The sequence below is a fragment of the Rousettus aegyptiacus genome, unplaced genomic scaffold, assembly GCF_014176215.1.
Source record: "Rousettus aegyptiacus isolate mRouAeg1 unplaced genomic scaffold, mRouAeg1.p scaffold_m13_p_11, whole genome shotgun sequence".
NCBI classification, from domain to species: Eukaryota; Metazoa; Chordata; class Mammalia; order Chiroptera; family Pteropodidae; genus Rousettus; species Rousettus aegyptiacus.
The window spans coordinates 34,549,340-34,565,846 of record NW_023416286.1 but is presented as its reverse complement, the minus strand read 5'-3'; positions in this window follow the sequence as shown (position 1 = coordinate 34,565,846).

Here is a 16,507-nt window from a genome sequence, read left to right as displayed (position 1 = left end):
TAAGTATACGTATAAATATATATTTGTCCTCTAGGGATTTGCAGTCTTGTTGAGAAACCTGGAACAAACTTTCCAATGATAAATAACAAACAAATCAGTTTAAGAAGTGAATGAGTGGTATAGGTAATACAAATTCCAAAACATTCTTTTGTTTCATCATTAAAAAGAAAAAAAAAAACCCTAACATACATTTTTGAAGCACTTGGCAGTCTATGGTGATCCTTTTCTAAAGTATTTAATTAAATATCAGTGCAGAGTTATTTATAATGTAGATCTAAAATGCCTTAAGTTACTATTTATGCACATCGGTTATTACAATAGTTGTGGTCTGACAGCTACAGATAAGTATATGTGCGACTATTAGATAAAAACCAGGAAATGGAATCTGTATTTGCATTACTTGAATCATGTGTGATGAAAAGGTATTTATGCTTATAAAATTGAATAGCTTAATAACTTTAAAGTAACACAGTGCTATCTATCTATCTATCTATCTATCTATCTATCTATCTATCTATCTATCCATCCATCTATGCTTTACTGCTAAATCGTGCACCGGAAACTTACTGGATTTCATTAATCAATGTCACTATAATAAAAAAATAATAATAATAACTTTAAAGCAGAAAAAGCCAAGTTTACTATTAGAGCGCATTATAATGATATTTTTGGAAAAATATAAAAAGTTGGCATTGCAAATTCATGCATCCTTATGAACTGTTAAGCAAATTCTAAACATTTCTTTATTAAAAGTTTACTACTGACTTCAATGCAAGTTGTTCCATTTCCAGAGATACACAAATCAATTAAGGAAAAAGTAGAAGCAAGAGTTGAACCATAGGACAGTCAAGAAAAACTTTGGTGATGTTTATTTATATAAGTGAAGATAATGAGCAAAGGCTATCAAGAGGAGAATACAACTTTGCCAGAGGTGTAACTGCTGAAGAAAGCAAGTGATGCAGAAGAATTTTTATTCTCCGGGTTTGAAAAAGGCTTTTATTCAATGTTCATTTTGATACTGAAGAAGACATTCAGTCACTAAAACAGATGAAATGTAGTTACTAGGACAAATAAAAGCTATTTCAATTGCTTAAAAGTTTCTTTTTCTTTTAAGAAACTGTTATTAAAAATGTATTTTATAATAAGTTGTCTTCAGTTGAAGACGATACACACATACACATATCTTTTAAAGAACATTACATTTGCCTTGTGATAAAGTCTCAATATTGGAAGATTTGGGGCTTTGGGGGTTAAATCGGAATACCTATAAGTGTTATGATACTTAACTAGAACTTAACCGGTTTTTTGTCAGTTTTACTACCAGGTCCCTGCCGCTGTTACTGCTAATCAGTTCTCACTCATGCTGAGCTGCAAATGGAGAAAACAAGGCAGGGGCACAGAAAAGTACAGTTTCAACTTGGAACCCTACTGCATAAACAAGAGATCTAGAAAGACCTTTGAACAATAAATGCACACACAGACAACTTTTTATACATGGGTGTATAAGTTATTTTTTAAACATTAAATTTATGAAGATGACACATGGATTTTCTGATTAGACAAAGATTAAATAGAAATATGTAATAATATAAAAATGCAATTATATAAAAAGTGAAGACTTTCTGTTCTAGGATCTAATGTTTACTTACTATGTTGTGCAGATATTTGATTCTTAGTAAAATTTATTGAGCTTGCTTAGTTTTTTTTCACTGTAAAAAATGAAAGTTAAGGTGATGGCTTTCTAACAATTTTTTTTTAATTGCTGAAGATCTATGTCCTTTACATTTGTTTTGGAAAGTTCTTCATTTGAAGTAGTATTCATAAAATAACTGTTTCCTAGGCTTTGAAAATCATTTTCTCAAATCAAATATAAGCTTAGGATACCATTTAACTATTCTTCAGTAAAGGAATAAATTTGTTCCTTTCTGAGTTTGTATTGTGCTTATATTAAATTACTGTCTAACTGGTTTCCATCCACTTTCCAGATTACCTTAATAGAAAATAACATTACTGCCCTAGGTCATTTCTCCTGATGTAAATGAATTAGATACATATATTTTCTTACTGATCCTTTAGGGAGACTTAATCCGGTAGCAGCGTTTTCTGAATTTAATGTTGGTTAAGGAACATTGGATCCCATTAGTGGCCAAGGTATAGATAGATGTTAATTAAATTATCTTATTTTATTTTGTAGGTAGATTATGTTTTCTGTTAGAGAAAATTAAATTAATAAAATAATCATCTTTCCTTGAAAATGGAAAACCTTTTTGCATGGTTAGCAGCTGTCATTCTAGTTTCAGATGCAGTATGCAGTGTGATAGAAAAAATAAAGTATTTCATAATCAAGACAGTGTCTCAGATGAGATTGAAGTAATATGTTCACCTGGTAGAAGCTTCATTTTATATTTGGCAAATGAATATATATATATTTTTTTCTGGGGATCTGGTCAAACCCTTTTCTCTGAGTGTTTAGAAATTAGAATCCGTTTCACAGAATCTCTATTCCAAAGTGCTCCAGAATTATAAGCATCTTATTTTGTCTTCAGCTTTTCTTCATAAGAAAGAACATCAGAGCACTTTCCACATGGCACTGGGTTTGTGGGAAGCCCTCTGGGGCAAGAGGTTGGAATAAAGCCTATTATCCTAGGATTAATGATAATTTTTGAAAACTAAATTTAAAGAGTTATCTGCATATTAAAAGTATATATCCTTTATCCTAATTTCTATACCATATGTCTTAAAAATCCCCTTTGTATTTATTTCTCAGTATCCAGTTATCATCCTCATTCCTAACGCTTGTCTGGCCTCCCTTCATAGCAGTGGACAGGTTAAGTATATCTCCCTTACCAAAGGGACAAATGACATCTGCATTGGCTTGAATGTAAGCAAGCAGAAAGAAGCCATTATGTATGAAAATAGACTAAGTTTTATTTACCACTGCCCTAGAGGGACATATTTAGAAAACGTCAAGCTATACGAGTAAATGCAAAATTTTGTTTTTAATCCTAATATTCTTACATGGGCACAGAAAAATCTTGATTAATTTTGCCATTTTTTGTTTGTTTGTTTAAAATATTGAAAGAATAAAGAACAGTAAGTGCATAAAATGTGCATTTTGAAGTTCTTGAAATCTAAATACGCTACGGTATTATTTCCTAATTTTATCTTCTGAACAGTTCTGTTTGTATATGGTATCTATGAATTCAGAATAATTAGGTATTACCATTTTTGACCTATTTATCTGAAAACTAGAACAATTAGATTAAGTAATTTTATCAAGCAATTTTAAGCTGTTCTTCCCATATTCTGTGCAGCTTTTTAAGAATGTTTTTCATCCACACACCTATAATATGACTGCAGTATGTTGAGAAATCATGTCCACATTAGAAAAACAAAGACTTCCTAGAATCCTCATCCATAAGATCTGACCGAGTCTAACCACTTCTTAAGGGGAAAGAAGTTACTAGCATTGGTGTATAGTACTCATGATTCATCTTCCAATGCTTGGGTAGTGACCATTTTTATATCTAAAATTAAGGACTCTACACCATTGGTGCTGTGAGCAAGGAAAGAAGAGAAAATTGACATTGGATTGGCTATAGCCAGTGTTGGCTGTTACATCAGATGGAACCCCTTGCTTAGAATTCTTTCTGCTGGGAGGATAATTTATATTTTTTTTTCTTGCAGTCGTTTAATATATAATCTTCCAGAAAACTTGAGCCATTAGTTTCTAGAACAAAAATAACAATAACAATATTTCCTTTCCAGCCATTTGGGATAGAATTAATACATTTTTTAAAAATTACTTAAATTCTGTGTAAATAAAATATAAAATATGTAATTTATCATAGAAATATATCAAATAGTTGGGAAACCAAATAATATGTTGTTCTGTAGAAAATATACCCGCTTTGGAAGCAGTATTAAGATTTTAGTTCTGTCATTAACTAAGTTACCTTGGGCAATTTATACTTTTAGAGACTCAGTTTACTAATATAAAATAAGAATTCAACTTGAAAGATGCTGTAAACATTAAATGAGATCATGCACATAAAGCACATCACAATTCCTGGCACATACCAGCTATTTAGTGAACGATAGTAAATATAAATATGTGTATATATGTACATATATATAATGCATGCCTTATTTATTTATTTTTGTAACTTATTTATTATTATTTATAAATATATTCATTTTACTATAACAAAAACCTATGATCTCACATGTTTCTAAGGGCATACATGTTCTATATGGAAAATATATGGGTTTCCATTGTCATACTCTTATTAATATATACAAATAATCACTGAGCTAGAGCTGACAATATGATGTATTAATAGGCTAGTTGAATGCTATGCTGATTTGCTATTAAAGCAGGATTTCTAAGCAATTGGCACATGTTCCATCTTGCAGGTTTACTTACAAAGTATCATGATATTAAGTGCTGTGGATTTTGTAGCCTAAAATTATAAAATAGAGCTCAGATTCAGTAGGAAAATACAGCTTCTAATTATAACTTTGACAGAGAAGTAAACAGTTTCATTTTGAGTACCATGTGGTATAAGTTGCACCCTTACTCAGTCCAGGACTGGAGAAAAGCTCACTGATTACTTTTCGTAACATCAAGTGATGCCAGAAGGAAGGTTTGTATCAGGAGCTTAATGGACTCGATCATTATTGAAAAACAGAAAACTTTGTTCTTTTGGAGTCGTATAAAATTCTAATTATAGAATAATTAGGATATAATTAGATAACTAGGAAATTTTTCATGTGTTTATTTAAAGGTGTAACTTTTATCTAGATCTTAAGGGGTAAAATTATATTTATTGGGCTAGATATTTTAAAACTAATTTCTTACATGGCTTTCTCTTACGTTTACAACCATTCCCAGAAAAAAAAAAAAGGGACTAGAAGATTTTTATCTAATGCCTTAGGATAATAAATTATTGAAGACTTAGATGCATTTTAAGTACCACTTAAAATAATGAAATTGGCCCTACTTACAAACACACTGAACAATAATTTAATTTACTCTATTGATAACTTAGAACAAATTAATGCAAATAACCAATTTACTTTTCTTAATATCCAAATACACTAAAAAATACTTCTCACTCTAAACACGCTATCTCTAAAAAAGTATATGTTCATAGTTATATGTTTAGCTTGAGGGAATTTTACCAAAATAATAAAAATTTAAAAACTAAACTAATATAAAACATTCCACTGAAAACACATTTCCACTATTATATCTGCTATGTGGAGATATTTACCAGCAACGATGATGAATTTTGGAGCTTTAAAGTACAAGGTGCCTGCTGAAAGAGGGTGTCACTCTACTGCTAGATTAGATAATTGGTATTTTAAACAATTGTCAAATCTCAGTGGATTAATATAAAAATATTTGTTTTTTGCTCATATCACAGTCTAGAATGAGTTAGATGGCTCTCTTCCAAGCAATTACTACATGAAACTTTGATGGTCAGCTAATTGTGTCTGGCCCCATTATAAACCCTCCAAGAATAGACTTAAAACTATTAGAATGATAGTAGGAAGTTGACGTATGGAAGGTGGCTATGAAATGGAGAAACTACAATATATCTATGCCCTGACATCTAATGACAGTTTCTAAAAGTGATGTTTTAGAGAAATACATAGAATCACTACATCTTTTTCTCCAACATAACATAACTGAGAGATGGACAAAGTAATATAGGGCATTCTGTTATTGACCATTGACAATCAGGGACTACAAGGGGGCATTGCGACCACTTTACTGGCAGAAATTGAGTAGAACATGATTTGAGAACTACTCCTCCACATAAACTTTGATAATCAATATCAGTGCAGAATGAAGGAAAAGTGAGTTTTTTCCTTCTATCTTTTAATAAACATTAAAAATATCTACTCTCCTTAGGTGGAAGCTATTTACCTTCCACATTATCCAACTGATGAGTTTGAAGATAATGTTAATAGAAAAGGGAGCACCCAGGAGAAATTTTTATTTCTGCTAACCTTATGGACTGTTAAGGAAGAAAAACGATAGATAAAAGAAAAATATTAACAGGCAAATACATAGCTGAGTTCACACACATCATACACTCTTAAAGAGCTCTTGATGAAGTGGGTATGGCTTCTAAGGCTAACGGAGTAGTGAACTAGAAAAAGAGAACATACAGTTTCTAAATGAATAAATAAAAATAAAATTAAAAAGCCCAATCAAAAAAAATGTGTCAGGAAAGATAAAGGAGACTAGAGAAAAATTAAGCTTGATGTAGTGACAGTGGAAACAAATGCAAAAATAATAATCTTCATAAATATAAATAGATTTAATTTCTCACTTATGAGAAAGAGTGTTAGATTGAATATATCATGCCTATCTATAAACTCAGGTACATCTAAAACTAAAGGATGAAGAAAGCTTAACAGTAAAAGCATAAGGATAAACAAGACAAATACTAACAAACGAAAACTGAATAACTCTACTAGCGTAAAGAAATAGACTTTAGCACAAAAAGAAAAATGAGTATTAAAAGAGTTATTGCATAATGATAAAAGGTTCAACTTCAGTAAGAAATGTAAAGATTCTGAACTAGAATGTAGCTATCATATAACAAAATATTTATGAGCAAAATTATTAGACTGTAAGAAAATATTTAAAAATTCTTCTCTATGGGGAAATTTTAATGTATATCTCTCAATAATTAATAGATTCTGCAGATAAAATTCCATTAAGAAGACTCGAACAACATAATTAACATGCTTATCTAATTGACATATTTAGAAAAAGGAAAAGCATATTGTCTTAAACTATTCACCAATAAAATGTTTTATGTAAATATGTTTATTTACATATTTATGATGAAAAATAATAAATTATTGCATATTAAATTTAGTAATACTTAGAAAAATACATTTCTATAAATAAAAATATTCAGAATGAAGACTATCTAAAATTTAGTGACATAATAATTTAAGCCAAGAAATTATGATACAAAATAGACCTGAGGCTGATAGAAAAATACAATAATAAAAAGTAAGTGTGAAATTAAATAGAAAAAATTAAATGAAATAGAAAAAAATCACAATAGAGAGGATCGACAAAGCCAACATTAATTTTTTTGGAGAGACTGATAAAGTAGTCACATCTGAAAGATTTTTAGCAAAGGAAAAGAGAATGCCCAAATAAATATTAGAAGTTTTAAAGCAGAATGTAATTAGTGATATACATACATTTATGTGTGTATAAAATTTCCTAGATACACATCTATGAAAATAATTTAATGTACTACATCCCAGAAAAAAAGACATTTTGAAAATATAAACTCTGAAATATGGGACTTACAGTAACAACAAAAAATATAAAGTGTCTAGGAATAAGTTAATTATAAGATCAGAAAAACTATCTGGAGAAAAACATATTTACCATAAAATATTGAATAAAATAAATATAGATAAGGACCTTAAAATTAATGGAGACAAATTTTGTATTCATAGAGAATAATCAATATAATAAAAATGTCAATTTTTTACCAATTCTACCCATAAATATAATACAATTCTAATAAAAATCATATGGTTTTACATCTATGTGGAATCTAAAAACAAAATAAAATAAATAAAGTGAAACAAAAACAGAGACTCATAGAAACAGAGACCAAAAGGATGGTTTCCAGAAGGGAAGGAGTGGGGCTATATGTAAAAAAGAGGAGAATATAATCAATATTTGCACAGTGACAGAGGATTACTGCAATTAGTAGGGTAATCACATTGTAAAGTATAAAAATGTTGAGTAACTATATTGTACACCTGAAACTAATATAACCAGTATAAACTTGTATACCAACTTAAAAAAATTTTTTGAGAGGATTTGTTTGATTCGTATTCAATAGGAGGATTCTAAAAAGGCATAAAAAAATTTATGTCCCAAAAGTAGCAGGATAATTTTAAAGGAAAAAAAAAAACCTAATGGGTACATTTTTCCCATTATATCAAGACTCAAAAAGTTTTATTAGATAAGACAGTATGAGACAAAAACAGAAACAAATAGCCAATTGTACAGAAATAAGGAGCCCAAGAATTGACTTACACATTTATAGAAACTTTATAGATGACAACTTTGTCATTCTAGAAAGAGAGAGAGACAGAGACAGAGACAGAGAGAGAGAGAGAGAGACAGAGAGAGAGAGAGACAGAGAGAGAGAGAGAGAGAGAGAGAGAGAGAGAGAAAGAGAGAGAGAAAGGAAGAAGAAAGAAAGAAAGAAAGAAAGAAAGAAAGAAAGAAAGAAAGAAAGAAAAGAAAGAAAGAAAGAAAGAAAGAAGAAAGAAAGAGAAAGAAAGAAAGAAAGAGAGGAAAAGAAAACTTTTAAATTGTTTAGAATAAAAGAAAATAGAAAATTTGTGGAGTTTTGATATGAGGAGAAGGGTTTCTTAAACAAGATAAACAAAGCAAAAATGCTAAAGGAAGTGATTAAGAATTTGACTGTTAAAACAAACAAAAAAGAATGTCTGAGGGAAGTTATTTGGAATGTAAAAAATTAACAAAGATTAGTATTCAAAATAAATTTTTGAAACTATGAATAAAAATGAAAAAGAAAGCAACCAAGTAAAAAAATAGAAAAAGATATGAAAAGTCAATTCACAGAAGAGGAAACACAAATGGCCAAAAAATACATGGGAAAATGCTCAACTTCACTAGAAATCAGGGAAATGCAAATTAAACTCACAAAGAAATACCATTTCTCAGCCCTCATAGTGGGAAGAGTCTAAATATTCCAACAATAACAAATGCTAGTGAGGATATGGAGCAACAAGACTTCTTTTTGCTGATGAGGAAATATAAATAGTTTTAACTATTTATGTATTTTAAATTAGATAAAAGGTAAGCATGATATATCTGAATTTCTAGACAGAACTTGGAAAATGCCCACTGGTTGATTCCGATATATTATTTCCCTTTGCCAGTGTAAAGTAAGGCTTATGGGGAAATATTTGTACCCATGGAATTGAATAATAATTTCACCTTCTGTTCAGAGGAGTTGTAAAAATGTTTTTGTTCTTGTTTATGTGTTATGTACTGTGCATGTATAAAGTACATAAGTTATAATTATGCTAAGTGAATAAGTCAGACAAAGACAAATACTGTATAATTTCACTTATATGTGCAGTCAAACATAGGATTGTGACTGCCTGGAGAGCTGAGGAAAATGGGGAGACATTGGTCAAAGAGTCTAAACTTCCAGTTACAAGATGAATAAGTTCTGAGTATGTAATATACAGTACGGTGATTATTTTAAACACTATGGTATTGTATACTTACAATTTGCTAAGAGTATACAGCTCAAGTGTTCTCATTACTAAGAAAAAGAAGGTGACTATGAGGTGATGGATATGCTAACTTTATAATGGTAATCATTTCACAATATATACATATATAAAATTATTGCATTATACACCTTAAGTTCATACAATTTTATTTGCCAATTATACCTCTAGAAAAAATTAATTTGTCCTTGGATTCTTACTAGTGTATGGAGGAAAGCTACCCAGGGTTAGCCTGGTAGAGAAAGTGGTGATATACAAGACCATATGAGCAATCCTAGTGACAGTGTCTCTAGTGAAAAGATGAGCAGGCCTCTCCTTGAAGGAGAACATCCAGTAACTTGTAAGGAGAACACTGGCAATTCATATGTAACCTGCGGTGTAAGTACAAAAAGAGTGGACAGAAAATGCCTTATTCCTCTACGCAAAGGTCTCCCTCACTGGCACTTGTCAAGGGTTTATGTCTAGGGTTACATGGCGGTTGATGAAAGTACAGTAGTATCCCCTTATCTGAGGTTTCAGTTACTCCAGGCCAAATTTTGTCCAAAAATATTAAATGCAAAATCCCAGAAATGAACAATGCAGACATTTTAAATTGTGTGCTATTCTAAGGTGAGTAATGAAATCTTGAGAGTCCTGCTACACTGTCCTGCTCTGGGCATGGCTCATCCCTTCGTCCAGCGTCTACACTGTGGATGTTTCCCTCCCGTTAGTCACTTAGTAGCCGTCATGGTTGTCAGACTGTCGTGGTGTCATAGGGCTCGTGTTTAAGTCAAGCTTAGTTTACTTGATAACGGCCCCAAAGCGCAAGAGTAGTGACGCTGGCGATTTGGTTGTGCCAAAGAAGCCGTAAAGGTGCTGCCTTCAAGTGAAAAGGTGAAATTTCTCCATGTAAGGCATTTTGCCATTTCACATCACTAGTGAGTGAGTATAGTACAATAACATATTTTGAGAGAGACCGCATTCACATAACCTTTATTATAGCATGTTATAATTTTTCCATTGTTGTTGTTAATCTCTTACTGTTTCTAATTTATAAATTAAATTTTATTATAGGTGTGTAGGTATAGGAAAACTGGTATATTCTATGGTTTAGTACTATCCTCAGTCAGGTATCCACTGGGGGTCTTGGAAAGTATCTCCTGGGGATAAGGGGGAACTACTGTAATAGGGTAGGCACAAAGAGTATTCTGTGGGAAGGGAACTTTCTCATTGATCCCATAACTTGGTGGAGAAAAGACTCAGGATAAAAGACCTTTCTTAGTTGCTGCCTCGGAGTTCCTGAACCTCACCCAAGAAAGAGAAGAAGCCCTCATTTGCAAAGCAATCAGCTCTGTCTATTCAGAATTCAAAGCAATAATTTGGAGCCACTTCCAAAAAGGATGGGCTTTGGTATATTTTTTTAAAAAAAGGCACCATTTAGTCAAATTCAGGGAATGAGTTGACCAAAAATGAACTGAAAAAAATTTTAATGGCAATATTGGAAGGATGAAGGCCAAATGCACCCCAGTGGGCCTCAGCTAAAGTTACAGATGGTTTTATTTCTAAACAACCACTAAAAATCTAACTCTGTAATTCTACTAACCACTGAAAAACTCATTCAAGGGGACTCAGATTCTAATTATCAAACCTAATTAATTGTCACCACCATTGCAGTGTTAACAAAAGAAGGAGTTTAATAAAACATGGCCGAATAATACTGAAACCAATACATTCCCTGACTTTAAATTAATTATGAGTTTGCTAATATTTTCAGGTAACTATCAGTGACACTTAGCTTTACTGTATTTACTTTTTTTACTGATTTGAAGACTGGGCATGATCTCTTATCGAGGTATTTATAACCTGAACACAGCAGGCATAGTCAACAATGAGAATGCTTTATTATGACTATGTAAAATCAGCGTATAAACACACATTCCCTCAAAAAATACAAAGAAAATATTTTAAACCTATACTAAATAACATAACAGAAATTTATTTAAATCTCCATTGAAATTAGACTAATGTTAGCATTTTGTCCTATTTTCAAAAGATGTCTTACTTTTTAATGATATATTAATAAATATGCAAATTCCTTCTGCTACCACCTTCCCATTCATCTTTCTCAAAATAAGCACTATCTGGAAATTAGTGTTTATCATCCCACATTTGCTTCATTATTACATGTACTACTTAAGTGTTTAAGACATATCAGTGGCATTATGCATGATGCCTTCTGCAAACTTTTTTAAATTTAACAGTATGTTTATTATATTTGTATCATTTATTTACTTGCCAATATTGATTTGTAGATTTTATTTACACTAGTTATAAATTTTTTTTTCTTTCATATGTGTACAAGTATCTCCTACCAGTCTGTGGTTTAGTTTTACATATTATTTATGAAGTTATTTATTATATGAAAGTTTTTCATGATTTTTTAATGTTTAACCAGCCTTACATTCCTGGGATAAACTCAACTGATTTGGTGTAAGATTTTCTATGGTTGCATTATACATTGCTTAAACATCATTACTATTTTGTTTAGGATTCTTGTATCCATTCTCTTGAATGAAATTGTACTCTAAATTTTCTTTCTTATACTCGTTAAAACTTTTCATTATGAGTTAAGGCTTATTTCTTCCTTTCTCTTCTTTAAAAGAGTTTATATAATATTAAGTAACTTGTTGCTTGAACACTTAGTAACTTACAGTACAAATGTCTGGGCCTGGTGTTTTTGTAGGTACATACATATGTTGGGAAGTGGGGAGGGATTTTTAACTATAACTTCAACTTATTTCATTATTATCAGTCTATTTCTTTTTAAGTACATACATACCACATATATTTGTGTGCATATATATGATAAATTGGTACATGGATGTATAGCCTAGGAAGATCCCCATTTTATCTACCTTTAACAACTATTTTCATAAAATTATTCATCTGTGTCTATAGTTCTCTCCATTTTTTATCTCTAATATTAATTTGTTCTCTTTTTCTCTCAAATTCTAACTTAGCTCATTACTTTTGCTTATTTCTTTTGTATTAGTATGTGAATTTAAGGCTCTAAGTTTTTTGGTGTTAAGCTGTATTTCACAAGTTTTGAGATGATGTATTTTCATTATTATTCAGTTTTAAATATGCTCTATTAGTAACAGAATTTTTCTTTGACTTAATTATTTCATCACTATTGTGTTAACAGTTATTGACTGCTTATTTGGTACCATGTGCTGTTCTAAATATTTTATATGTAATAAAATATTTAATTTATTTAATCATTACACAGCCCAATTACATAGGTCCTCTATCTCCATTTCACAGGTGAAAAAACTGAGCTTTGAAAGGTTAATTGCCAAGGCCACACAGATAATAAGTGACAATGTTAGACTTTTAACATAGTACTTGCTTTTAACAGAAATGTATGTCTCTCATTTAGAAGATGGTAAGTTTGTGTGTGTGTGTGTGTGTGTGCGCGCGCGCGCATGTTTTAATTTTCCAAATAAGAAAAATGGAGTTATAGAAGTTATCCTCTTGTCATATTTTTAAATTTACTGTATTATAAGAAGAAAATGAAGTCAATATGAGAACAATCTGGGGGGTGTTTATTTGAGGATAGATTTTTTTCAACTTAGCACTCAATGTTTATAAATAATTCACGTATTTGAATGAAAATGTCTGTTAATAATTGTTAGATTCAAGGTTCTATATATTTTCATTAGATAAAACTTATTATCTTGTTTAAAGCTTCAGTATCCTTTTGTTATTATTTGCTTGATAATACATTTCTTAGAATGATATATTAAAGAAATCTCCAACTATAATGAATTTATTAATTTCTCATGGTGATTATAACAGTTTTTACTCTGTGGATTTAGGTATATGATTTCAAATGCATACACAATAATTCAGAATTATCATACATTCTTGGTAAATTATTTATTTCATCATGTCACTTTTTATTACTGATATTTTGACAAAAATATTTTGATTATTTATTATTATTATTATAATATTCTTTCTTTCTTTCTTTCTTTCTTTCTTTCTTTCTTTTATTAGTTTTTGATTTAGTCTTTTCCTGGTCTATTTTTTCTATCTTTTCCTTGGAACACCTACTACAAAAACCTCACTAGCAAATATATGATGATTTTAATAAGATGAAACATATAGGTGTTATTGGAACTAAGCCTGTAATTCAGAATTCATTAACCTTCAAGAAGGACAGAATTAGTCCAAGAGCTTTTATGAAGGCATATTGATAAAACAAAACATTTTAAAGATAATCATCATTCATTCTTGGAAGACGTGTGGTGCTGCGTCCTCCATTCTTGTATTGTTGCTACCTTTGATGTTAACTCTGACAGGTTGCATTATCCTCTACATTATCCTATAATACTTTTAATGAATTCTCTCTATATATTTTGTTTGCATATTGATTTTCTTTTTTTGTCACTAGTAGCACTTTGTAAGTGAGACTGGTAGATAGGATGGATAATTTCTCAGGGACCACTGCCATTGTAAAATAATTAACAATGACGGGGGTGGCCACCAGGGAGGATAATGACTATGAGCAGCTGAAAAGCAGTACCTCACAGACTCTGGATATATTCTCCTTTAACTAGGCAAATTCTTTGTTAAGAAATTATAAGAGAATGGGAATGGTATCCAGTGAGACATCGTATCAGGGTAAAGACTCCTACTCAGATGCCACTATTTCACAACAATAAATCTCCACATCTGCTTCCTGACAAATGAGTAGGAGTTAACTCAGACCTTGGTGCTCCTTCGTAGTCCCCTGACTAGACTAGTAGCATCATTTTTCAGCCCAGATCTACTGACTAAAATCTGCATTTTTAACAAGATCTGCATATTAAAGTTTGAGAGCGGATAGAGTGGATAGAATACAAAGAGTGGATAGAGTATAGAGTATGCTAGAGGAGACACTCCAAGTAGAAGAACTAGAATTCTCAAGATAGTGAGGCATAAACCAGCATGAACTACATGGAAAAAATGGAGCTACGAGATATGTATTTTTTTAATCATGATAAGTAAGCACTTTGTATGAGTGGTAGTAGTAGCAGCTGGGGCAGCAGCAATAGCAATAGCATAGACGTGGTAATAATAATGGTAGTAAGAAAAGCAGAAGTGTTTTAGGCTGGAGACATGGGCAGGAATCCAATTATGAAGAGTTTAAAATCATTGTCAGTGGTCTTATGGAATTTAACTAGAGACTGATACAATGGAATTTATAATTTGCAAAGAAAATTTTGGTAGCAGAGTAGAGATAAGGTAGAGGAAAGACAAGCTAGAGTCAGGCAGACCATTAGCAGATAATTATGGTGATCCTTATAATAAATGATGAAGACCTAAACTAAGGTAATGATGATAGAGACTTAAAGAATGGGTGGTTATTTAGAGGAGAGAATTCATAGACTGTGTAGCCCGCTGGAGGAAGGAGAAAGGAAGATAGAGTCATCAAGACTGCCAGAGTTCCTGCTCTTCTAGGTTGAGTCTCTTGGGAAACAGACATTAAGCCAGAGATTTTGTGCAGGGAGTTTATTGGGGAGTGCTCTCAGGAATAACACTTGTAAGAAGTTGAAGAAAACAAGATTGGATGGATTGAGAAATTGAACTGTGATGTACTTGCTGTGGAGGCCTTTGTTTATCCTACATGTAGATCTGGAGCTGGGATAACCAGTGAGAGTTGTTCTCTAACTGAGACAAGAAGATTGTGCCTTTGTTTCTCTATTTAACAATTTCTGGATGTGGACTGCTCAGAAAAGGGATATAACCTTGGGCAAAGGAGCTTCCTTTAGCTAAGCGCATTTTCTAGAGAAGAACTCATCAATAAGCTGTCAGCATTCCTGCTGCTCTGGGGGAAATGTATGCTTTGGGCTTAAAAGGGATATCTGGATGAAGCATTCCAGAATTCACTTTTCTTGCCTTTTGTGCCCAGGTGAATGATTTTATTATGCATTATAGCTGGAGAATTTAGGAAAAAAAATGAATTTGAGATAAAAGTAGGTTAATAAATAGACATGTTTATTTTGAGAGATCCAAGAGACCTTAAATTAGAACTGATAACAAAACTGTTAGATATGTAGGCCTTGAATTAGCAAAGATCTGAATTATAGATTCAGGAAGCTTCAGCATGTAAGTGATATTTAAAACCATAGTTATTGATGAAATCATATAGAATTAGAACAGTGAATACAGAGATTTAGAGAACAACATCATTTAAGTTAGGAATATCGTATAGTAGCTTTTAAGGGGATAGACAAGAAAGTGATATGGCAGAAGCTGAATCTGAAAAAATATTTGAGAAGGAAAGCATAAATAATATTCTCCTTTGAAGGGCTTTGAAGGGCACATGTAATGTAAGGAAGTCTATTTCTTAAAGTTTTGGTTTGCAGATGCCAATCAGTCGCTTTAATGATAGCAAGTTCATTAGCAAGGGGAGTAATGGGAAGTGAGAGTTTGTAGACAGAGAGCATAGATTACTTTTTAAAATACATTGCTCTCACTGATGGTTAGAGATAGAAAAAGAGTAGTGATTGGAGAACTATGGAAAAAGCGAGTTAGTAGGTCTATACTTTCAAGATACTAGTTAGGTGTAAGGAAACTGAGGTAGAAGATGCAAGGATCCAAGTGCTAAGATATTAAGATCATGGTCTCCTGAGAAAAAGAGAGAGAGAATTGTGTGAAGAGGGTGACCCGACATTAACTCTGACCAGTCTCTAGGGTGATCCTCCAGTGAAGGAAAGGGGAAGTTAAAGATCTGGCTTCATTATCCTTCCTCCTTTTCTTCTCTTGCTGATGTGCTCCATTTAAATGAAATTGAAATTGGAAGGCAAGGGATCTTTTTGACATAGTCCACACTGTACAAATGGGAAAAATGGAGTGTAGATCTGGAGGGCAAATAGAAGATCTAGTACAAAGGACTATTATGCTGCAGATGGGCTGGCGCTCTCACGTGTAAAGATGTTGTTTTTTTTTTTTTTCCATTCAAGGAAAACTAAAGGAATCAGACAGTTTTCCAGACAATGGGAATGAAAAATTAAGTCTGTAAGACTAGAACTATTCCTAATTCAGTGAAAAATATACTTTATAATATTAGAAAACTTCAAGAAAGTGAACACTATGACTTACAGTAAAATATCTCATAGAAAATGCACATATTAATAGGTAGATGAAGATTATA